This window comes from Ranitomeya imitator, chromosome 3 (assembly GCF_032444005.1).
Source record: "Ranitomeya imitator isolate aRanImi1 chromosome 3, aRanImi1.pri, whole genome shotgun sequence".
NCBI classification, from domain to species: Eukaryota; Metazoa; Chordata; class Amphibia; order Anura; family Dendrobatidae; genus Ranitomeya; species Ranitomeya imitator.
Window position 1 is genome coordinate 323,466,792 of NC_091284.1, and position 26,549 is coordinate 323,493,340.

General features: G+C 45.1%; 1 protein-coding gene across 5 annotated transcripts in view; it reads left to right on the plus strand.

The window, feature by feature from the left end:
- HIVEP3 (HIVEP zinc finger 3) overlaps positions 1-26,549 on the plus strand; it is a 388,571-nt gene that overhangs the window by 182,263 nt on the left and 179,759 nt on the right. Inside the window, exon 1 of one of the 5 annotated variants that reach the window (XM_069756677.1) lies at positions 17,649-17,859. The exons of the other annotated variants lie outside the window; for them this stretch is intronic. The gene's annotated coding sequence lies outside the window, so the exon portion shown is untranslated. Of the gene's footprint in view, positions 1-17,648; positions 17,860-26,549 lie in introns of those variants that run through there. 5 annotated transcript variants of the gene reach the window in all.

The following is a 26,549-nucleotide window of genomic DNA, read 5'->3' on the forward strand; positions in this document are numbered from 1 at the left end:
ATACTTGTAAGCAGCACATGATAGGGACGTCATGCGCTGTTCGCAAGCCAAAAGGCAGCTGCCGGAATACTCACTGCTCTGCTCTCCGGGACTGTGCGCGCAGAGAGCAGTGAATATTTATTGCTCTTCAGAAGCGCGCACAATGTCAGCTGGAGCCTTCCTGCAGCTGCCGGGCGGTCACATGTGCCGCTACTTAAGATAAATTAATATTCACCCCTCTGGGCGTGGAGAGAGGTGAATATTCATTTCTCTTAGGCCGGTTTCACACGTCAGTGGCTCTGGTACGTGAGGTGACAGTTTCCTCACGTACCGGAGACACTGACACATGTAGACACATAAAAATCAATGCATCTGTTCAGATGTCATTGATTTTTTTGCGGACCGTGTCTCCGTGTGCCAAACACGGAGACATGTCAGTGTTCGTGGGAGCGCACGTATTACAGGGACCCATTAAAGTCAATGGGTCCGTGTAAAACACGTACTGCACACGGACATTGTCCGTGTGCAGTCCGTGTGCCGTGCAGGAGACAGCGCTACATTAAGCGCTGTCCCCCCCACTGGTGCTGAAGCGGCGATTCATATGTTCCCTGCAGCAGCGTTTGCTGCAGGGAAGATATGAATAATAGTGTTTAAAATAAAGATCTATCTGCCCACCGCCCTCCCACCCCCTGTGCGCCCCCCGCTGTTCTGTAAATACTCACCTGGCTCCCTCGTTGGCTGTCGCTGCTTCCTCTCCTGGCCGCATCATCTCCTGTATGCGGTTACGTGGGGCCGCCGATTACAGTAATGAATATGCGGCTTCACCTCCCATAGGGGCGGAGCCGCATATTCATTACTGTAATCGGCGGCCCCACGTGACCGCATACAGGAGAAGCTGCGGCCAGGAGAGGAAGCAGCGACAGCCAACGAGGGAGCTGGGTGAGTATTTTCAGAACAGCGGGGGGGCGCACAGGGGGTGGGAGGGCGCCGGGCAGATAGATCTTTATTTTAAACACTATTATTCATATCTTCCCTGCAGCAAACGCTGCTGCAGGGAACATATGAATCGCCGCTTCAGCACCAGATGCTGGTACGTGTGGTACCCAGCATGGTGCGTGTGGTACCCAGTGGGCACACGGGCGGCACACGTGTGCCGCACGTGTGCCACACTGATGTACCACAGAAACGTACGGGCACACGGACACGGATAATTCCGGTACCGATTTTTTCCGGTATCGGAATTATCTGGACGTGTGGGACTGCCCTTAAGTAGCGGCACACGTGACCTCCAGCAGCAAGAAGCCGGCAGCTGACACTGTGCGCGCTACTGAAGAGCAATGAATACTCACTGCTCTCTGTGCGCACAGTCCCGGCGTGCAGAGCAGTGATTATTCCGCCAGCTGCGCTCTGCTTGTGAGCAGCGCATGATTTCCCTGCTGCTTAGAAGTATAAAGCAGCTGCTGGCACAGGGGCAGGACACTGCGAGGGAGTGTCTGGAAGTTAAGTGTAATGTTTTTTTTTTTATGTTTTCTGATGGGGTCATGCATACCAGGATGGGGGGGTGGGGGCAACCATACCAGAATAGGGATGGGGACATGCATACTCTCAAGATCGCATTTCACCACCTGTGCACTTGACCCAATCCCATCCCACTTCATCCCAAACTTCGCCACAGTCTTCATCCCAACCCTAACCCATCTCTTCAACCTATCACTAACAGTTGGTGTTTTCCCCTCAAGTTTTAAACATGCCTCAATCACACCTATCCTCAAAAAGCCCTCTCTTGACCCATCCTCTGAATCTAGCTATCGCCCTATATAACTTCTCCCTTATGCCTCAAAACTACTGGAACAACACATCCATCTTGAACTGTCCTCCCATTTTTCTTCCAGCTCCCTCTTTGACCACTTACAATCTGGCTTCCGGTCACACCACTCCACTAAAACTGCCCTAACTAAGGTCACCAATGACCTATTAACCGCCAAGAGCAAGCGACACTACTCTATCCTCCTCCTCCTGGACCTGTCCTCTGCCTTTGACACAGTGGGCCATTCCCTATTACTACAGACCCTTTCATCCCTTGGCATAACAGGCTTGGCCCTATCCTGGATCTCATCATGCCTAAGGCTACTTTCACACATCAGGTTTTTTCCATCAGGCTGGATCCGGCGAAATTGTGAAAAACTGATGAAACGGATCAATTTTTCCGCCGGATCCAACTAGCGGAACCAGCAAAAAAACAGATCCATTTCATCAGTTTTCCATCCGTTTCGTCCGTTTTTTTATCCGTTTTACGACGGATCCAGTTTTTAAAAATGCCCACCGGAGGCTCCCAAACATGAGTAGCTACTGAAAACCTATATATACTGTGTTCCTACAGCCCATCTTTGACAGGGTGTAAAGGAGCAAGTGCAGCATGTAGAGGAGAGCAAGATAGAAGGCGTTATTGCGAATATTCTGAAGATCAACATGGATTTTACTGTGGAGGCGAATCGTTTGAAAGCGATTGTTCTGGAGAAGGAGCGAGAGACACAGCAGCGCATCATGCGTCAGCGGCGACGGCGTTTGTGGATCCATCCCATCACAGCACGGAGAATGACGCGGGGAGACTTTTAAACTTTATACATGGAGCTACGAGGAGGCACAGACAAGTTTTTCAGTTCAATGTGGCGGTCAATGTTAAGACCGGCCTCCTCACCGTCCGAGTCAGGAGCCCGCTGTGAAGCCTTTTAAAAAAGAAAAAAAAACAAAGACATTAGACTCAAATAAAAGAAAAAGGGGGGAAAAAGGAAAAAAACCCAAAATCTTTCTCTATGGTGACCGCCACAACGCTCACGCCTATGACCCTGGGAGGCACTTTAAGTACCTCTGGATCGAGCCCCAGAATCGGAAGACTAAAAGAAAAAAAAAATTATGTGTTTGGATGTTGGCTTATGTGATGTATATTCAGTGATGTCTGTAAAGATCTGTTATTTGTTGTGTGTACTGTGATATCAGTGATGATGTGCTTCTGCGATGCATTTAGATACTTACTACACGCTCGCCCGCTCTGGGTATCTCTCCACCCCTTCCGTCTCCTTCTAGAAGCACCTCTGACGCTGCAGGTTCCTGTTAAGGATTAAAGCATATTGTTAGGTGAACATCACCAAAAAGAAAAAGCAAAAAGATATACATTTACCTCACAGCGCTGACAATGCGAGGGAGGGCTTCCAGAAGACTTGGCTTGCTGCTGCTTGCTGGCTGTGGCTGTAGCTTGCTGGCTGTGGCTGTAGCTTGCTGGCTGTGGCTGTAGCTTGCCAGCTGGCTGTGGCTGGCCTGGGGCAGGTTCAGCTCTGGCTGGCTGGAGGCTCCGGTTCTGGATGGTGGCAGGTTCAGCTCTGGATGGCAGCAGGTTCAGCTCTGGATGGCAGCAGGTTTTCTGTGTCTCTTGCTGGCTGGTAAATGGTTGAGTGAAGGCCTATCTGGCTGGCTTTATATGTTTCCTAATTGGGGGCTGTCCAATGTTATCTGAGCATGCTCAGATAAAAAAACGGAATCCGGAGGATCCGGCGCCCATAGGCTTTCATTCTATCAAAAAGCCGGACGCGCCGGATCTGGCGCTTCTGGCTTTTTCGCCGGAGACAAAAATCGTCACTGTGTATGTTTTTCCCAGACACCAGAAACAACATTTTTGCCGGATCCAGCGAATACTGGATGAAACTGAAGGTCATCCGGCGCTAATACAGGTCTATGGGGGGAAACCGGATCTGGCGGCATCTTTTGCCGGATCCAGTTTTTCCAAAATTTGCCCGAATTTATGCCTGACGTAAAAATCCTGATGTGTGAAAGTAGCCTAACAGACTGGACATTCAGCGTATCCCACTCACACACCACCTCACCTCGCCCCCTATCTGTTGGAGTCCCGCAAGGTTTCCATCCTAGGGCCCCTGCTCTTCTCCATTTACACCTTTGGCCTGGGACAGCTCATAGAATCTCACGGCTTTCAGTATCACCCCTATGCTGATGACACACAAATCTACATGTCTGGACCAGATATCACCACCCTACTAACCAGAATCCCTCAATGTCTGTCCGCTATTTCATCCTTCTTCTCCACTAGATTTCTAAAACTTAACATGGACAAAACAGAATTCATCATCTTTCCCCATCTCACGTGACCCCCCCAACGGACCTATCCATTACAGTAAACGGCTGCCCACTCTCTCCCCAGTCCCACAAGCTTGCTGCCTCGAGGTAATCCTTGACACTGATCTCTCCTTCAAATCACATATCCAAGCCCTTTCCACTTCCTGCCGACTTCAACTCAAAACTATTTCACGGATCCATATACAGTATTCCTAAACCAAAAATCTGCAAAAACCCTAGTCCATGCCCTCATCATCTCCCGCCTTGACCACTGCAACCCCCTGCTCTGTGGCCTCCCCTCGAACACTCTTGCACCGCTCCAATCTATTCTAAACTCTGCTGCCCGACTAATCCACATGTCCCCCCGCTATTCCCCGGCCTTTCCCCTCTGTCAATCCCTTCACTGGTTCCTCATTGCCCAGAGACTCCAGTACAAAACCCTAACCATGACAAACAAAACCATCCACAACCTGTCTCCTCCATACATCTGTGACCTCGTCTCCCGGTACTTACCTGCACGCAACCTCCGATCGTCCCAAGATCTCGTTCTCTTCTCCCCTCTTATCTCCTCTTCCCACAATCGCATGCAAGATTTCTCTCACGTATCACCCATACTCTGGAACTCTCTACCCCAACATATCATACTCTCACCTACCGTAGAAACCTTCAAAAAAACCTGAAGACCTACCTATTCCGACAAGCTTACAATCTGCAGTAACCACCAATCGACCAAACCGCTGCACGACCAGCTCTACCCTCACCTATTGTATCCTCTCCCATCCCTTGTAGATTGTGAGCCCTCACGGGCAGGGTCCTCTCTCCTCCTGTACTAGTCTTGACTTGTTGATTGTATTGTTTAAGATTATTGTACTTGTTTTTATTATGTATACCCCTCCTCACATGTAAAGCACCATGGAATAAATGGCGCTATAATAATAAATAATAATAATAATAGGGATGGGGCCATGCATACTAGGATGAGATGGGGGCCCTGCATTCCAGGATAAGGATGGGGCCACGCTTACTTGGAAAGGGATGAGGGAGATCATTCCTGCCAGGAAAGGGATGAGGGGGACCATTTCTACCAGGATAGGGATAAGGGGGCCATGTATACCAGGGTATGGATGAGGGGCCTTGCATACCATGGTAGGGATGAGGGGGCCATGTGTATCAGGAGGGGGATTAGGGGACCATATATACCAGGATAGGGGATATTAAGTACAGAATTGACCATGTTTTGCATCAATTTTTTTCCTAATTTCCTCCTTTAAAACCTAGGTTCGTCTTATGGTCCAGTGCGTCTTATTGTCCGAAAAATACGGTATGCAAATTCTAAGCTGTGTTTTACAGTACCAGCAAAAGCTATGAGATTTCAGAAATCTCATGCACAAGCACTGTTTTTTTTTTCCTGACTGAATTGGAAAATTGCTGCATTTCTAAAAATTGTAGCATGCCACTTCTTTCAGCGTTTTTTTCACTCACAGAAAGCAATGTATCAGGTTTTGCTGCTTTTTATTTAAAAAAACCAAGTACAGCAGTATGTGAAACCTATTTAATGGCAATTAGGATTAGTAACAGTTTAATTAAATTAGTGACCTGTGTAAAGTAAACATTGGCTGACAAAGGTGTGATATTGAACAATACCTGAAGAACTCCAGGGCTGAATAAAATGTGTCCATAAACAGTGACCCTACAAACTCAATGCTCTTCCAATGTAAAGGTAAACTATTCCCAATCAGTTCACACGTCAGGCTTTCTGGCAGAAATTTTCCTGACAAAAACCTGACATTTCTGCCAGAAATCCGCATGCGTTTTTTTTGCGTTTTTGATGCGTTTTTTCCAAATGCATAGAATAGCGGGAAAAACGCAAAATTAATGAACATGCTGCTTTTTTTACCGCGATGCGTTTTTTTGCGGAAAAAAAACGCATCATGTGCACAAGAATTGCAGAATGCATTCTAAATGATAGGATGCATATGTCTGCAGTTTCTAATGCGGTTTTATCTCGTTTTTATCATGAAAAAACGCGGAAAAAAAACGTGAAAAAACCTGAACGTGTGCACATACCCTTAGGGCTCCTTCTCACTTGTGAGAAATACGTGCGAGTCTCGCATGTTAAAACCAAGCTCTGAAGCTGGCACTCCAGAGCAGAGCGTGCGGCTGCATAGCAACACATGGAGCTGCACGCTCCGCTCCCAAGTGGCGGCGCCAGAGCTTGGTTTTAACATGCGGGACTCGCACGTATTTCTCACAAGTGAGAAGGAGTCCTTACATTTGTAATTCTGTATTTTTTCATTAACTCATGTGAACTTTTTTGTCAAGAATAGTCACTATTTTCAGGCATAAAAATCTTGTTCCACTAAATAATTTAATCAAAATGCCCTTTTTTCCATAAATGGTTTTATGGTTTCACATGTCTTGCATTGGTCACCAGTGCTCATGCTTCTGTGCTGGAAGCAAAGCTGAACTTTGGGATCCTGGAAAATGTAGCAAAAAATGCCCCCCCAAAATATTCTTTTTGTAAGCAGCTTCTCTACTGCCAAGCAAGCATGTTTTGCCTGCAAAAAAAAATGCAGCAAAAATGCAACGTGTGAACATAGCCTTGCTAGACTGCTTTGTGTAATTTTGATAGATCCCTTGTTTTTTTCTCTGTTGTAGATGAAGCAGTGGTTAGAATGCGGAGCCCTGTGGAACCCCACCAATAAGGCTGCCGTCACACTAGCAGTATTTGGTCAGTATTTTACCTCAGTATTTGTAAGCCAAAACCAGGAGTGGAACAGTCAGAGGAAAAGTATAATAGAAACATATGCACCACTTCTGCATTTATCACCCACTCCTGGTTTTGGCTTACAAATACTGATGTAAAATACTGACCAAATACTGCTAGTGTGACGGCAGCCTAACTCTGATAGGCATCTTCCAGTGTACATTGTGAATTGTCAGTAAAGGTACTGTCACACATATCGTTAACGATATCGTTGCTTTTTGTGACGTAGCAACGATATCGTTAACGAAATCTTTATGCGTGACAGCGACCAACGATCAGGCCCCTGCTGGGAGATCGTTGGTCGCTGGGGAAAGTCCAGAACTTTATTTCGTCGCTGGATCTCCCGCTGACATCGCTGAATCGGCGTGTGTGACGCCGATTCAGCGATGTCTTCACTGGTAACCAGGGTAAACATCGGGTTACTAAGCGCAGGGCCGCGCTTAGTAACCCGATGTTTACCCTGGTTACCATTGTAAATGTAAAAAAAAAAAAACACTACATACTTACGTACATTCCGGTGTCTGGTCACGTCCCTCGCCTTCAGCTTCCCTGCACTGAATGTGAGCGCCGGCCGGCCGTAAAGCAGAGCACAGCAGTGACGACACCTCTGTGCTTTACGGCCGGCGCTCAGTCAGTGCAGGAAGCTGAAGGCGAGGGACGTGACCAGACACAGGAATGTAAGTATGTAGTGTTTTTTTTTTTTACATTTACAATGGTAACCAGGGTAAACATCGGGTTACTAAGCGCGGTCCTGCGCTTAGTAACCCGATGTTTACCCTGGTTACCCGGGGACCTCGGCATCGTTGGTCGCTGGAGAGCTGTCTGTGTGACAGCTCTCCAGCGACCAAACAGCGACGCTGCAGCGATCTACATCGTTGTCTATATCGCTGCAGCGTCGCTTAATGTGACGGTACCTAAGGCCTCTTTCACACTTCAGTTGTTTGGCGTCAGTCACTTCCGACATAGTGACGGATCGACGGATCCGTCACAATTGTTGAGAAAACGGTTCTAACGGATCCGTTTTTTGACGGATCCGTTACTTGGGGGTTGTCTGGGAAAAGTATCTACTTTTTGAAGCATGCGCAATTGAAAAAGCGGATTGGGGCGACGGATCCGCTGAAATGACGGTCGCGACGGATCCGTCGCCCATAGGCGGCCATTCTATGGAATGGCAGACGCGATGGATCCGTCGCGATCCACCATTTTGGCGTTGACAAAAAACGTTTCAATGTCCGTCTATGTCTAGACAACGTCCGCCAAATTTCGATGGATCCGTCGCATGGCGGATGGAACGGACGACCATCCGTCACAATCCGTCGCTAATGCAAGTCTATGGGAAAATAGCGGATCCGTCAAAAAAAATGACGGATCCGTTATTTGAGGAAAATGGCGGTTTTAGACTGACGCCAAACAACTGAAGTGTGAAAGAGGCCTTAAGCTGCCAATCAGTCGTGGGGACGAGGTTACACTAACTAGCCTGACTTGTTTGCACATGAGACCTAGTCAGTCAGTGATAAGCTCCTACTGATAAAACACTGATTATAATGGAGAATAAACTTTATTCAGTGTGTCGCCAGGATGGCATAAAGAATTTCTCCCACCTTCTCCACGTAACCGAGCCTAGGTGCCTGACATGCACAGAATTTTTATAACTTTCATCCCTCTCATTATCTACTATATGAGCAAATCAGACTCTCCATCATGGCTAACCTTCATGACCTCTGAATCAATACAAAATAAGCTGGATATCATTCTTTTTTCTCCAATATAAACACCCAATTCAATATCGTCACCCTATTTTTTTTTTATGTACTTGTGTACACCCAGACATCTTTATTAAATACTGGATGAAGCAATTAAATGATGTGGAAATTTCTACCAAAATCACAGTAGGCTAAAACTCATTTAGGAAGCACATTATTAACAAATCTTAGGCTGCCATCACACTAGCAGTATTTGGTCAGTAGTTTACATCAGTATTTGTAGCCAAAACCAGGAGTGGGTGATAAATACAGAAGTGATGCATATGCTTCTATTATACTTTTCCTCTAATTGTTCCACTCCTGGTTTTGGCTTACAAATACTGATGTAAAATACTGACCAAATACTGCTAGTGTGACGGCAGCCTTAGAGAGAAACAAAATTTAAAATCATGCACAGGGCGATATATTCTTTCAATATACTCCTAAAAGATCCTCTAGCCGATAGCTTAACTGCATAAACCAAGTGCCACCTCTCAGAGCCTGACCTAATCCATGGTCTTTGGCTGTGCCCCAAGAAAGCCTCCTTCTGGAAACTGGTATCAGACATTGATTCCCTATTGTGCTTTAAAAGTTGTTTATCTCCCCCAATTAGCCCTTTTACACTATTGGAATAACTGACGTCAAAATCAGCCAATTTAAGGGCTTCCCAAAGCTGTTACATATTTTACTCCTATTAGCAAAAAAACTAATTCTTAAATATTGGTTGGAATCTACTATTCCCTCCATCCCTGAATTGATAGCCCAGATGAAACAATATATGGAGGTAGAAAAATGGGATGCGGTTATAAAGAGTCGCAAGCAGGTCAATTTCTTTTGAAATGGAAGCAATTTATTGTAAAGTTTTGTTCTCTGGAAGAAAAAAATGAGTTGCTGTAGAACCTTTCGTCACCAACACACAAGAAACAGAAGCCACCAAAAATGTCCGCACACCACCAAAATAATATGTAAAAATACAAAAGCTTTATTGGTAACATCATTTAAAAACATTTAAAACCATGTACAACACCCTCCGTACATACATAGTTATAATTGTGCCCACTGCGTGCCGCAAAACAAATGCCATACAATAATGGACCGTGTGCACAGCCGTACATAAATCCTAAATACAATATCTAAATAATATTAAACAAGCTGTATAATATACCAGCATAGCATACACAGTTCAAAATAATGAAAGCCTGATAGCAAAAGCCGCCCCATCATGATACATGGCCCCCCACACACTGTCCCTATAAATCCAAGGAGTATATAGTGGAATAATGCCCTAGACAAGAGAGCAAGTGTCTCAAAAATGAATCAACATACCCAGTAAGGTCGTGGGTCACGGAAAATGCAGAGGCAAAAAGAAATGTGCTTCAGAGGCACCAAGGAGCAAAGGCTCAGCTGTGAGGCTAGGCTACCGCAGGGCAGTTATGACCGGAGACGAAGCTGTCTTTGAACAGCGACACGCGTTGGGCTCTCCCTCCGGCTTTTGCTATCAGGCTTTCATTATTTTGAACTGTGTATGCTAAGCTGGTATATTATACAGCTTGTTTAATATTATTTAGATATTGTATTTAGGATTTATGTACGGCTGTGCACACGGTCCATTATTGTATGGCATTTGTTTTGCGGCACGCAGTGGGCACAGTTATAACTATGTATGTACGGAGGGTGTTGTACATGGTTTTAAATGATTTTAAATGATGTTACCAATAAAGCTTTTGTATTTTTACATATTATTTTGGTGGTGTGCGGACATTTTTGGTGGCTTCTGTTTCTTGTGTGTTGATGACTTTATGTATCAGCCATCAGTCTTGCACTCCCTTGATTTATTTAGTCCATTAGTGTAGTGCGCTAGCTATTTTTTGTATATGCTTGCACCTTTCGTCACAACTGCATGGTACATCTTGGAGGATCTCAAAGACAATCTAGGCCAACTCTGCATCACTGGTTGTCAGGAAAGGGAGTAGTGCAAACATAGAAAAGGATTTGGGGGATTTTATCCTGTTGCTTAGATTATGGCTTTTCATGTTGTCTTATTTTAGTTTCTCTGTTAATTGGAGGTTTTTTTAGTCATTATTGTATGTAATTACATCACAATCACATTTTTTGTGTGTGCTGAAAACGCCCTCCTCGGCTTATACTCGAGTCATTGTCCCAGAAGATGGAGGGGGAGCGCCAGCGTCAGAGCAGCAGGTCACAGGAGGTAGGAGCCGGCTGCTGCAGCTTCCTCCTGTATCCACTGCTAAAGAGAAATGAATATTCACTGCAATGGCAGTGAATATTAATTTTTCTGTAATAATGTGCACAGTGTCAGCCGCAGCCGCCGACTTCCAGCAGTTGCCGGGTGACCACAGGTGCCCGCTACTTAAGAGAAGTGAATATTCACCTCTCTCCACTCTCATGGGTGTGGAGTGCTGTCAATATTCATTCCCTTAAGTTGCAGGGACACGTGATCGCTGCTACAGCTGCTGACACTGGAACAAGACGCTGTAGGAGAGAGCAGGGACGGTAAGTAGGATAGTTTATTTTTTATGCTTTAATGATTGGGGCCATACATACAAGGATAGGGATGAGGGTACTGTGCATACCAAAATATGGATGAGGAGCCATGCAGACCAGGATAGGGATGAGGAACCATACATATCAGGATAGGGAGATAGGGATGAGGGGGCCATGCATACCAGGATAGGGATGAGAAACCATGCATACCAGAATAGGGATGAGGAACATTGCATACAAGGATAGGGATGAGGAACTATGCATACAAGGATAGGGATAAGATGGCCATGCATACTGTCACGATAATATAAATATGCCATATTCTGAGTTTACTTCTAGGAGGTTCCATGGCTTTCCAGACACATGCTGTGGGCTTTCTGACCCCCGCTCTTCATACTGCATAGGAAGCTCTTCTCACTACACACTCTGTGCAACTTGAAACCAGTGTGCAGCAGCCCCCTGTGTAGTTTCTGGCGTTAAGCTGGCTAAAGGCAGCTGTGGTAACGTGCTCTTTTGTTCATGCAAAAACTTAATACCAAGGCATAACTTGACCCCAATTAGTGATAGAGACATAACAGTTACATATTCCGAATGTCCACTATATACCCCACGATACCCCACTGAAATCTCTAGGATTAAAACTCAACAAAATGCAAGGAACTGATTTCTCTGTAAGCAGGTCATGTACCCACTTTGTGTTTATACTTAAATGAACCCCATGTCACGCTGAGCATAACAACACTGGTGTCGTCTTTCTATTGATATGTGTAGAGATGGGTTTACCTATCTTCACAAAAGGGGAGTATTCAGCCATCCAGTGAGGTTATCACAGGGGAGTTCCCTTGTTTTGGGCACAAGTATAAGATAGTGAGACCTCATTTTGCACTACCCTTTGTCCAGAGAACTAGCTAAGAGACCCTCTGTAATGCATTGGGACATATGCTCCCCATTCCCCCAGCCGCATGCTCAGCCATAATATGAAAGAACTGTAAGTCTCTTTTCTTCCTTTAATCCCTCTTTATTTTGTAATTGTCTGAATATACATATTTTTCTCATTTTATAATATATTTTTACACTTTTGTAAGCACTGCCTACCTTTTGGAGTAAAATACAGTATATAAAATTACTAGCTTCATTTCTCCTTGCTCTATAACGTACTTACACGTCCTCTGAAGTAAATTACGCTACTAATTGGGTTGGCTCCTGACCCCTTATTAAGGAACAGGAGCTGGTGGCAGCAGAAGTGTCCTGCGCTGGTGGGTAACACTGGCAGTGACGGAACTGGGTTTTTATAGTTTATTGATTGGCTGCATCTGGGAATAATTATATCACCCTCACTGCAGTGTATGTGAGTCACCCCGCGGGCTAGGGGTCACTCAGTACCGGGCCCTGCGGTTCACAGGGGGATGTCATGGTGGCTGCGACCCGGTGCATGGCCCAGGGCATCCATGTAAAAGGGAAAGGTCTTTAAAGGGATAGAGTTTATGTTCGTGACGCCAACTGTGGTATTCGGTCAGGATGACCGACGTTACTTTAAGGGGTCCGCTGGGGGATGTTATGGCAGCTAGATGGTATATCTTCCCACAGGTGAAGTATATCCCCAGCGCTCCTGGTGTGTAGATGGTGGTATAGTGAGAGGTGCAGAGAAGAACGATGACACAAGGTTGCAGTCTCTACCTTTTACTGAAGACTCCAGCATCCACAGTCCAGGGCACCAGACCACAGGACAGGCAGAGAAGTCTGGGCAGTCCAGAGACAAGCAAGTTTCCCTGGGTAAGTCAGGTGGGAGCCTACCACTCTGCGCTTTCTGTCTCTAAGTCCCTGCTGCCACTATATGTCTCAACATGGTCTTTAATCGTTCTGCTGTCCTAGGACAGGTACCTGTATGGCAGGCAGCTCAGACCGTGTGAACTGGGGTCTGTTCTCGGTGACTCAGGCTCCTAGGTGCTGCTGTGCCACAGGTAATTATGGGCAAAGTCCTTGTAGAACAATACCCTCCGGTTCGGCTCTGTGTTTTATAATCCACAAAAGTCTTGGGCTCCCGGTACCCGGATTCTTACGCTGATACTCTTCAGAGGCCTGCTCGTGGCCTCCTGGAGCTCTCTTTCCTCTGTGCTCCACTCCTGTCTGTCCTCGCACACAGACTTCTACTACCAACTGAGCTGTCTCCGCCTCCAAACCAAGATCTTTATTGAGGGAAGCTGCCCTAAAACAGGGCTTGGAGCTCCCCCTCCTGGCCTAAAAGTGGAAGGTGTTGTGTGTGTGTAAACCTACCAAAGGAAACCTCACTTGTCTCCAGACATAGCACTATCCTCCCCTTGAGGAAGACAGCGCTACTGTGGTACCCGAACTCCTGGGGTGCCACATATGCGCCACAGCCAGTACATAGCAGGTAGCCTTTCTGGCGACTAATTATCCTAGTTGCATTTCCCTGACTGACCTGAGGGTAAGGGGGGGTGCCAGAGAGCTGGGAGTTCCAAACCGGAACTGGGAAGTGGGATATAAATAAATCTCCTTCAGAAAAGAACTGGGGGCAGCCAAACAACCCCGGTTCATGACATTGATGACCGCGGTGGGATGATAAAAATACCCCCCTGTGATTCGTGACATTGGTGGCAGCGGTGGGATGATAAAAATATCCCCCCTGTGATTCATGACACATACCTGGGTAGGGATGAGGAACATTGCATGCCAAGATAGGATTGAGGAAACATGTAATTGTGACGCCCAGGAGACCGGGATACCCAGCACCGGACCAATGGAGTCTGTCTCTTGAGGGGGATGTCACGGGTGGCTTGACCCGGTGCTGTGGCCTCAGGTAATGCACAGTGTAAGGGGTATCATGAGGGGACAGGCACTTACTTGATCAGCAGCAGGTTCTCCCAGCGGTGACGATCCCGATCCTGGATAGATGGCTATTGTCCAAATGAAAGACTGAGGCACTGAAACGTTTAACCAGTTTACTTTAACATAAAAGGATTTACAACCAGTCCTGTCACCGGAGTCTGTATGGGAACTCTGAGTTACTTTGACCCTGCCGGGGTCTTCGCCTCTTATTGTGCGCAATTTCTGTGTGGCCCTGCTGCTGTATGTGAACTGGCTGCCGGCCCAATCTGTCCCCTCCGGGTCCTGGTTCGACGGGCAACCCGAGTCCTTTTATCGGTTTACCCCCTCTGGGAGTACCGCTGAACTCTGTGTCTGTTGCTGCGTCCGGCCCTAGTGAAGCTGATATCACCTCACGTTTTTCCGGTTGCTGTATTATATATAATGAATACAGCCACGGATCCGGTATCCGTCTTTGCGCCTGTTCTGGGTAGTGATTAATGCTACCCGGTTCTCACAATGTCCTTTTTCTCTATCCCTCTTCTCCTCAGGCCGGTGATTTAGGCCTGGTAACAGTCACAGGGCTGTTAGAGATTCAACTGTATGACCTCTCACTTTCAGCTCCTTAGCCCAACTGCCATTTCTTCTCTCAGACCAGAATGGATCAAGGGGAGTCTCTGGAGCTCCCCCTTCTGGCCGGAGGTGGTAGTGCAGTCTTGCTATTTTAGTATTTGTACTTACTGTCAGTAACTATTTTTGTGGCAAATACCCCTAGGGGTGCCACATATACAAGGATAGGGATGAGGTGGCCATGCATGCAAGGATAGGGATGAGGAGTCCGTGCTTACCAGTATGGGGATACTTATACTCAAGTTAATAAATTTTCCCAGTTTTTCGTGGCAAAATTAGATGTTATGCTAGGGTTGGCTTATACTCGAGTATATACGGTAATAACCACATTACTTACTCAGACTGAGTCTTGGAAATGGGTCATCTCCCGTTTATGTTGAATTATACTATTTAGTAATTTAGTATACTATTTAGTTATACTTTTTCTATGTACACAAAAGGCCTTTTTCTCTCAATTATTGTTCACAAATTTGTCTAAATCTGTGTTAGTTAGCACTTCTCCTTTGCCGAGACAGTCCATCCACCTCGCTGGTGTGGCATAGCAAGATGGTGCTGAGACCTCCTGATTTTTGCACAGGTGTGCCTTAGGCAGGCCACAATAACAGGCCATTCTAAAATGTGCAGTTTTATAGTATTAGGTGGATCCGAGGGGGTCAGAAAACAAGTCAGTATCTGGTGTGACCACCATGTGCCTCACGCAGTGCAACACGTTTCGCATTGAGTTGATCTGGTTGTTGATTGTGGCCTGTGGAATGTTGGTCCACTCTTTATAGCCATGCCCACACCACTGATCTGCAGCTTTCTGTGTACACTACACCATCAATGGCGATGTGGTTACACAGAGGTCAGGACTATGGAGGACTACATGGCAGCAGTCCTCTACTGATAATCTGCTGATTTAAAAAAAAATGATGTTATCAAAACAACAGCAAGCAGCCCATTAACTGACACAACGTCTCTACATGATGCTGTTCTCAGATTAGGTGGTACAAGACTTGTGACAGATTCCCTTTAAGCATGTATGCAAAATATACCTGTATGTTCGGTGCCTGGTGGCCACTTTCGTGCAGGTCTCTGCTTTGCCTTTATGCTCTGTACACAACACAAATTAAATACAGTGATCCCTGAAATTACAATGGCATCAGGGTACAATAGCGACACAATTAGACTCCTCAGGAATGTAAGCATGATTTATCACGTTTTCTTTCTTGATCTCTGTGTACTCAATTCTGAACAAGTGTTGTGTGATTAGTGGTTAGGAAGCACTGACAGTTCTTCATCCTCGGGACCCAGAAGTCTTGTGATAGCTGTGTAGGGAGGGAGCAGGAGTTGTTGATTCCTAGGTGTCTGTCGGCTCTCCTTTGCAGCCTGAAAGCTAAATTACTCTTGAAACTGGAGTGAATATCTCAGTTAGGGCAGTCCCACACGTCCAGATAATTCCGGTACCGGAAAAATCGGTACCGGAATTATCCGTGTCCGTGTGCCGCTGCGTTTCTGTGGTACATCAGTGTGGCACACGTGCGGCACACGTGCGGCACACGTGTGCCGCCCGTGTGCCCACTGGGTACCACACGCACCGTGCCGGAGACAGCGCTAAAGTTTAGCGCTGTCCCCGGCATCGTGCCGAAGCCCCATTCATATGTTCCCTGCAGCCATACGTCCTCCCACCCCCTGTGCGCCCCCCCTCCCCTGTGCGCCCCCCCCCCCCCCCGCTGTTCTGAAAATACTCACCTGGCTCCCTCGTTGGCTGTCGCTGCTTCCTCTCCTGGCCGCAGCTTCTCCTGTATGCGGTCACGTGGGGCCGCCGATTACACTCATGAATATGCGGCTCCGCCCCTATGGGAGGTGGAGCCACATATTCATTACTGCAGATAGATCTTTATTTTAAACACTATTATTCATATCTTCCCTGCAGCAAACGCTGCTGCAGGGAACATATGAATCGCGGCTTCAGCACCAGTGGGGGGGACAGCGCTTAATGTAGCGCTGTCTCCTGCACGGCACACGGACTGCACACGGACAATGTCCGTGTGCGGTACGTGTTTTACACGGACCCATTGACTTTAATGGGTCCGTGTAATCCGTGCGCTCCCACGAACACTGACATGTCTTCGTGTTTGGCACACGTAGACACGGTCTGCAAAAAATCAATGACATCTGAACAGATGCATTGATTTTTATGTGTCTACGTGTGTCAGTGGCTCCGGTACGTGAGGAAACTGTCACCTCACGTACTGGAGCCACTGACGTGTGAAACCGGCCTTACAGGGGAAATCAGGAATACAAATAATACGTTAATATGTTAAAATTCCTCCCAAAGATCTTTTAATACCTTATGGGTGCACAGTATGTAAAATATGTGAGAAAAGCAAGAGAAAAAAAATCAAACACGCTGGTCTGAAAAAATATGTCCAGGTAAAATAATTTCTATTGAAAGGAAAATTTAAAATGTTTTTTAGTGGTCCTTTGTGGTCATAAAAAAGTGAAAAATACACATGTATTTCTTGTTTTTATTGACATTTTTCCTCAATATCTGCAAAAAAGTTAAGCCATGTGTACCGCTAAAAAGAGGCAAAAATTATTATAATATGCAAAAAATGTTTAATAGCACATGTGTGCTATAACCTGAAAATGTGGCTGGTCAGGAATGGAGTAAAATAACCCTGTCGTGAGCTGGTGATATATAGTCTTCCTTTTATGTAAAACCTTTTCCTGCCTTTAGTGATGTCATCGCTGACATTCTCCTGTGAAAGCATTTTACGTGAGACATCATAGCTAAGAGTCATCCAATGCAATGCTATTCTTTTCTCCGGCTTACCTGGTGACCTTGGGGTATTAAACAGTATTGCAGTGTAAGTTTTTAGCTGGGATAACAGTGGAGGTGCGGATGACCCAGGAGTGACATCTCCTCTCCTGACAACCTTTGTCTTTCTTTCTCCCTCCTGTGTGCTCTTCCTCTCCAGTGTGACACCCCATGCACCCTTTCTAGTCTATTTCAAGCATAACCTTGACTGTGTTCTCTATCCAGTGAGCATCAGCCTCATAGAGCAGGAAATTGTACACAAAATATATAAAAAAACAAAAAAGATGCTGGAGACATAGAAATGATGAGAGGAAGAGGTGGCGGAGATGGAGGGGGAGCTGTGGGCGGACCTCAGATTAGCAATTTCCCCCCTGACATCACGGCCCAAATAAGGAGCTTTGAACTAAACGTGTGTTATTTTCTTTCATGCTTCCTCCTGACACTGAAGATTGACTGCAGGCACAGCAGACACACACAGGGAGCAGGTGAGACATACTACTTCTCATTTCTTTACCAAGAAATTTACATTAGAAATGTCATTTGTCGGTTTAAGAAGGGTTAACCCGGCAGACGGCATTTGTGAGTTAAGATTGGGGAGGGGATGCTGCCAAGGATCCCCCCCATCTGCTGCAGAATATGGGAGACTGGGCTAGCAGGGAATCCAGAGTTTCTTGTGGTCCAGTGACACTACTGTATATTAGTTACTACGGCGTGCGTGTTGTGACCGCATGTGCCAAGTTTCTGTCTGTCATTCCTTGTACTTCGCCTTCATGGTGCCTTTTGTTTATGATCTCTTTGTTTTCATGTATCCATCTTTTTCCCCATGTCCCTACAGTCTACTTTTCTAGTTTTAATGTTCATTTAGGGTTTTAAGTTTTGGGGCATATGGCCGTTGTTCTCAAATATTTGTGTTGGTCTGACACTTCCGGCTGAATTGTGTTTTCTTGTTTTTATATAACCGAATTGCTAAAAATGTATAATGGTGCATTGCTGTTTTATAGTCATTATATTAATGAGAAGTGAAGAATGGCTACATGGAGTCCTCCTGTATGTACAGATAATAATAAATCTTGCTGGATTTCTATGTATTTTTGCTCAGTCAGTTCCTTCGTGCACTGGCATCTATTTTGGCTTTTGTTTCAACTGTAATGAAATTCTAGACTTTTTTTTTCCTTACTACTTTGATTTATGAACTATACTAAATATCGAATCCAGTTGCCAGTCTAGTAAGATTGTGAGCTCTTGAGAACAGAGCAACCTTGTGTGCTTCCGAAAGAGGGGGGGGGGTGTTGTTGGGAGGGACCCTCTGTAGGGCTCTGTCCGGAGATGAGAAGCGCTCTTGTTATTTCACCAATTTAAACCTGCATTGGGACCAGTACGCTTGAGTTAGGGTATAAGGAAAGCTTTTGCCTCCCCCTCTCATGTTATATACGCTCTAGTAAAGTAAAAGGTGCTTGCTTGGTTTATAACCAGTAGTATCAATTACTATTTTTTTTATTATTGATGCTGCAAATGGACCACGTTAGCTGTGAATATAGAGGTTAGCATTTGGACCGTGTTCTGACCGTTGCCTTTGACATACAGATTTTGATAAAAGTTATATATATACAGTGTGTAATATAAATATATATATATATATATATATATATATATATATATATATATATATATATATATATATAGTGCCCATAAATATCTGTTCTATCATTTATAGGGGTGGTACATTCATAACCAGTTTGGTGACAGTTGATTGAACATTAAACCTTTTGGCAGGATGTGGTATGGTAACTTGTACCATGTGATAACCTTGCGAAGTTATTTCCATAGATCGTTTTTAAATCATGAAAATCAAATACTATGTAAGGTAGGAAATAGTTTTTTTTTCCTGATAGAACATATGGTCCAAAAATTGTAAATTCACTTTTTTTTTTGCTTCTCCACTGAAACTGTCCAACTTAATTTATAATCAAATACAGTTTTTATCCCAAAGTTCGATCCTCCAGACTATGCTTGTATGAACAACATGTATTTATCTACCTATGGTTGCCCAAACAGCTGGTTCTGTAGTCGTGCTGTGTACGTAAAACTTCAGGGCCCACATCACTGGGCTTTACTCCGTGATAAAAGTTGCTTGACCACACAGGTCTCTGGTGAATAACTGTTAGTATTACAATAAAATGTATTCACCAAAAACCCTTTCTTCAGTTTTTTGGATACAAGTGGCAACACTGTTCCAGAAACGAGACAGTGTTGCAAAGTTTTTTTGTCTGGAATTTGGGTTTTGGTATCGGTTCTTAATTCATGGGAGTAGCCGGCGGTTGTTGTTACCTGGTGCTTAATGTATGAAGCTAAGTGCTGTCACATTTGTCTCAACAAAAGCGGCACTGAGTACTCCTGGTGGGCAGAGAATCAAAATAAAGGCTTGTTTATAACGACAGTGCTGATGGCAGAAGTATGTAATGGGCCATTTTTATCCATGCCATGTTACCATGCTGTGACACAAAAAGTAATATTTTGTCACAAAGCTGGAAGAACTATAATTCTCAAGAAAGTCAATTAATCCTGTAACTTTAAGCTTTTTTTCAACAGAACAAAGGAATCTAGAATAAATGATCAGAAAAACCCTGATATTTTTGCCCCTCCATCAAACATTACTGCTGCTACTATGTACTTGGGCACGAAGTATCTTGGCATATTGCATACCCATTTGTTAGATTACTAGTCTGAGGAGTGGGATTTGTCTCTCCGGAGACTGTATTTTCTTTGCTCAGGGGTCCAGTAGTTGTGTTATTTATGCCGCTAAAGTCGACACTTGGCATGGATTGTAATGTTAAGCGTATGTGCAATATTTCAGCCGTGGAAACCCAATTGATGAAGCTCTTCTCAAACAATTCTTGTGTTGACATTGCTTCTGGAGATAGTTTGGCACCTGGTTGTAAGTGTTGGAAAATTATGGAAATTTGTATGCAATTCTTCACTCAGAAATCCCATTGTGTTAGATTCTGCGGCCTGCCATTAATTTTGGTGTAAGAACATCTCAAAAATTAAATTCAAAGATATATGTTATAGAAATATGTAGCACCTTCCATCTAGCACCGTGACCACTATAGCTCTACTTTACACTAGACTTTTTTCACTGGAATTATCTTTGGAAACATTCTATTTAGCATTGTGTTGAATGGCATTTCATTTGAATGTCGTGTCACAGTTTTCCAGTAACATAAAACTCTGAATAAAGCCAAAAGAGTTTGATGTTTTGACAATATACGGAGAAACCATTGAGCTTACAGAATCCAATGTGTGTTCATGCTTCCTTGATCAGATCTTTTGAGAGGATTTCCCCTTTATCAATTACTGCATTTACAGTCAGTAGTGGCAAATTTAATAAATGGTAGTATGTCACCCCAATCCTCCAAAAAACTGTACTTAAATTACATATTCATTCTTATTTCCTTTATTTTGTTGTAAAGAAAAACAGTTCTGTTGTAAGTACAAATGAGGGCTCCTTAGTGCCAATATGACATGGCCAAGGGCTCGGTCACTGTTGGGGCCCTCAATCAACATGCTGTGCAACTCCCTTAGATTGATCGACAGCACTCGCTTGCTCACAGCAAATATTGCTTTTATTGAATCTTCAGCCTTGCACTTCTGCATGGACCCTTCCGGATCCATTGGTGCATACATTCGGTCATCCTCCTCCCCTGGCTGCTGCACCTACATGCTATTGTAAACATTCACATTAAGAGAGGCTCCACAAACGGGAGAGAGGGATGAAAGGGCGCCCGTGATGACACTGAGTGTACACTCCCATTAGGCGCATGCAGAGTTAGTGCAGTCTTGCATGGCCAGGTGATTCAATTCAGGCAGGTATTGCTCTAGGTAAGCAAGCTCTGTCAATCAAGCTAATGGGGGTGCTTGGCATGTTGATTGAGGGGACGGAACACTTGCTTTAATTGTACAGAAAATCGGTTGCATATGCAAGACCATCTAAACTGCAGGTATGAAATTTAAAAGGGTTAAGACCCCTATTGAACTGTACAGTTGTGCTCAAAAGTTTACATACCCTGTGTTAGGGTTGGCAGAATGCACCGAATATATATATTTATTAGTAGTAATAGGTGCGTTCGCAATCCGGTATCCACTGTGCAGAAAAGAACCTGCTGCTAGATATGGCGGTACAATATAGTACTATAAACAAACTCTGTTACTTCACAGAGTCTGTTAGCAAAGTGAACGCTGTGCCCTGTTTAGTTCACAGAGGAACACAGCTACTTAGTAGAGCAGTTAGTGGTCATGCAGTCAAATGCAAACTTGCAGCTCCTCTCCAGTGGAGCCGGAATTCTAATGGCTATACGCCAGCCCTGAATCCACATACATGAAACTCCTCGCCGGAGGTGCCAGCATTCTAGGGGCTTATTTCAGACGGCATACAAATACGACCACACTGGTGCTGAGCTCATACATAAATTGACACTAGCGCATGGCTGTGCGGTCATGCGAACCTTTTATAGCTGCACCATGTACAGGACCTTCCCAGAAGGACCAATGGGAAGCTGCCACACAAGTTGAGCACCTTCAGGACCTTCCTGAAGGACCAATGGGAATTGCGGCAGTATCTGAGCATGTGACCCTCGATCTCCAACGAGAGATCTTGCCCTGGGCATGCTCAGAAGGGGAAAAGCAGGACTTAGTCCCAAAAGCATCTGCTCACCGCTGCCCAGCACTGGCTTCAATGGCAGAAGCTGGAAAAGCAGCAGCAACCCTTTGCACATAGTGAGACTGAGCAAGACGCTGGGACCGACATCTCCGCTGAGCAGGCTTTACTGCAGCAGAACAAGAATGGGAGACCGCAGCGGAGATGGCCCGAGATTCCCCCTGTACAGAGGCAGGAACTCGACCCCTATCACCCTGGCAGAATTTTTGCTTTCTTGGCCCTTTTTTCAGAGAATATGAATGATAACACCAAAACTTTTTCTCCACTCGTGGTTAGTGGTTGGGTGAAGCCATTTATTGTCAAATTACTGTTTTCTCTTTTTAAATCATAATGACAACCCAAGACATCCAAATGACCCTGATCAAAAGTTCACATACTCTGGTAATTTTGGCCTGATGACATGCACAGAAGTTGACACAAATGGGTTTGAATGGCTACTAAAGGTAACATCCTCACCTGTGACCTGTTTGTTTGTAATCAGTATGGGTGCATAAAAGCTGAGTGAGTTTCTGGGATCCAGACAGACTCTTGCATCTTTCATCCAGCCACTGACATTTCTGGATTGTGAGTCATGGGCAAAGCAAAAGAATTGTCAATGGATCTACGGGAAAAGGTAATTGATTTGTATAAAACAGGAAAGGGATACAAAAAGATATCCAAGGAATTGATGATGCCAGTCAGCAGCGTTCAAACTGTAATTAACAAATAGAAAATCAGGGGCTCTGTAAAAACAAAAACCACGGTCAGGTAGACCAACAAAAATTTTGTCCACAACTGCCAGGGAAATTGTTCAGAATACAAAGAAATACCCACAAATAACATCAGCTGAAATACCGGACTCTCTGAAAACTAGCGATGTGGCTGTTTCAAGCTGCACAATAAGGAGGCACTTGAAGAAAAAAGGGCTGCATGGTCGAGTCGCCAGAAGAAAGCTATTACTGCACAAATGCCACAAAGTATCTTGCCTACAATACGCAAAACAGCACACAGACAAGCCTCAAAACTTCTGGAACAAGGTAATTTGGAGTAATGTGACCAAAATGGAACTTTTTGGCCACAACCATAAAAGTTACATTTGGAGAGAGGTCAACAAGACCTATGATGAAAGGAACACTATTCCTGCTGTAAAGCATGGAGGTGAATCGCTGATGTTTTGGGGATATGTGAGCTACAAAGGCAGAGGAAACTTGGTCAAAGTTAAGGAAAGATGAATGCAGCACGTTAGCAGCAAATACTGGAGGCAAATTTTTATTCATCAACATGGAAGCTGCGCATGGGACGTACTTGAACGTTCCATCATGACAACAATACGAAACACATGGCCAAGTCGACCTGTCATTGGCTCCAGCAGAACAAAGTGAAGGTTCTGGAGTGGCCATCTCAGTCTCCTGGCATCAATATCGTTGAGCCACTCTGGGAAAATCTCCAGCGCGCAGCTCATGCTAGACAGCCCAGGAATTTACAGGAACTGGAGGCTTTTTGCCAAGAAGAGTGGGCAGCTTTACCATCTGAGGAAATAAAGAACCTCATCCACAACTACCACAAAAGACTTCAAGCTGTCATTGATGTTAGAGGTGGCAATACACGATATTAAGAAATGGGGTATGTGAACTTTTGATCAGGGTCATTTGGATGTTTTGGATTGTCATTATGATTTAAAAAGAGAAAACACAGTAGTTTGACAATAAATGGCTTCACCCAACTGTGACGGTGTGTGTGACAGAGCAAACAGGGACAGCAGACCGATGAATAATCCAAGAGACCTTTATTGCAACTGAGAGAATATTCCGGCAAACAGTGATCAGGTTCTTCAACTTACAATAAGGCCACAACAAAATAACAAATCCAGGGCGACACCCGATAATCCGACTCCAGGGAAAACAAAACACTAGTTCATAGACAGGCACCAGGATTTAGCCACCGAAGCAGATCCTAGCTCCTCACACCACACAGGTCCCAAAAGAATGATAGTATATCCATGGGCTTATAGTTCCACCCCTAGGGATCAGCCCCATGGATGGGTGGAGGGGCTCACACCCACCCTCAAACATTTGTTACCTGGAGCTGAAAGTACAAAAGAGGCTCCAGATGTCCAGTCCCACTGTCCCAGCCAGTCTGAGAAGCCCCCTGCAGAGAGCAACAAAGGAACACAATGTCCCCCACCAGAAGCAGGGTAGGACATGTTAATGAAGTATGGTCTATGAAATCAGGGCGGGGGTGGTACTCCGTTACACCAATGACTAACCAAGAGTGGAGAAAAAGTTTTGGTGTTATCATTCATATTGTCTGAAAGAAGGCCAAGAAAGCAAAAATTCTGCTGATCTATGTAAACTTATATATAAATAGTTTAACACAAAAAGGAAAGAAAACAAAAAGGCATGAACCGCACCTCCAAAAATCATAAGCTGATCTAAGGCTAGGGTCACATTGCGTTAGTGCAACCCGTTTAGCGCTAGCGGGTTGCGCTAACGCAATGTTTTTAATGTGGCCGCGTCCCGGGGTCGCGGTAACGTCCCCGCTCTCGCAGATCCCCGATCTGCGAGAGCAGGGAACGGACCGTGGGCGCGCCTCGGACGCTGCGAGCAGCGTCCGCGGCGCGCCAGGAAACACAGGCGCGTCGCTAGCGCGTGCCAAACATGGCACGCGCTAGTGCTGCGCGTTCCTATTGCCGTGAATGGGCGCGCTAATGGACGCGTTGCACGGCGTTAATTTCGCCGTGCAACGCTGTCCGTTAGCGCTTTCCCATTAACGCAATGGGAACCAAGCCTCAAGCCGCTAGGCAAAAATTTATATAACTGAATATGAGGTTTTCAGTTTGACATTCTGATCAGTCTGTATGAAGCCGACTGCCACGTCACGGCAAACCTCATAGTGGGTCCTACCGCCCTAACGGAGCGGAGCCGTGCGGCGACCACCGCCACCGCGGCAATGCACTAGCAGGGCGGACGGCCTGTTGCCCCACAGCACCCATGCTGCAAGACTGAGCCCCCATGACTCCAGACCGTGCCGCCCCACCAGGACAAAGCCACAGCAACAATGGCCGCCACACAGCACCTGCACCAAAATGAAAGGATCACTGAAACTCACCTTCCTCCAGCTCATCAGTGAGAGCCAAAATGGGCTAGACCCCTTACTTTGAAGTCTCCTGCCAATTAAAATCACCTGTGCCAAATGGGAGGAGTGTTGGTCCAAGAAAGACTAGAACATGCTTTGCACAAAAAGGAAAGAGAAAAGGCATGAACCGCACCTCCAAAAATCATAAGTTGATCTAAAGCCGCCAGGCAAAAATTTATATAACTGAATATGAGGTTATCAGTTTAACATTCTGATCAGACTATATGAAGCCCACAGGTGATTTTAATTGAACAGGTCTGATATGACTGGGCCAGAGAAAGGATGCCAAAATGTAAGCTATAAATAGATCCTGAGACTGGTAAAAAGTGCACCATGACTTTACGGACACACTGTATTAGGATTAAATTGACACACTACTGTCAGCGTGTTGCGGCTGCCATGCTCTGCAATCACATTACTTATGTCACCGCTCAACACACCATCCAGATGAAGCAGCGTTGGAGATCGTCGTGGGATGGATTTACAGCAGACCCCTTTGGATTATTTCATTTTTTTAATGGTAATAAATGGGTAAAAGAAGGTTGGGGAGTAGGTTTTTTTTTTGTTTTGTTTTTACAATTAAAGAACTTTTCTCTGTGTGTGTTTATTTCTTTTGACTAAGGGGTTAGTATTGGGGGTGTCTTATAGATGCCTCTCCATTACTAACCACTGGGCTTGATGTCATTGGACATTAGACAGCTGACATCAACACCAAAACCATTACCCCGCTTGCCAACACACCAGGGCAAATGGGAAGAGCCGAGGTTAAGTGCCAGAATTGGTGCACCTAATCGATGCGCCATTTCTTGAGCAGCTGAGGGCTGAAGTTATTAGTCTGGAAGGGGCCAATATACATGACCCCTTCCCAGCCTATTAAGATCAGACCACAGCTGTGTGTTTAGCCTTTGCAGGTTATTTAAAAATAGGAGGGACCTCACTTCATTTTTTTGGCTCCCCATTTTTTAATAACCAGTAGAGGCTATACAGATAGATGTTAACTGATATTAATTAATAGCATGGGAAGCTTCATGTATATTGGCCTCTTCCCAGATTAATAACACCAGCCCCCAGCTGTCTGCTTTCTCTTAGCGGTGTATTAAAAATAAAGGGGATCACAAGCCATTTTTTTTTCTTTTATTTATTAGCTAAATACATGTACAGTAAGCTACACAGGCATTGTACTAATAGTATATGTGACTGACATGTTTGTATCTATTCTATGTATGTAATCTGACATTTCACGCTTTGAATTTACTGTGCTCGGCTGATTAAATGTTGGGTTTCCTATGAGATGGGTGCATAAAAATCTGATGGCACACGCATGGTCCATGTGCTGTGCAGTTTTTT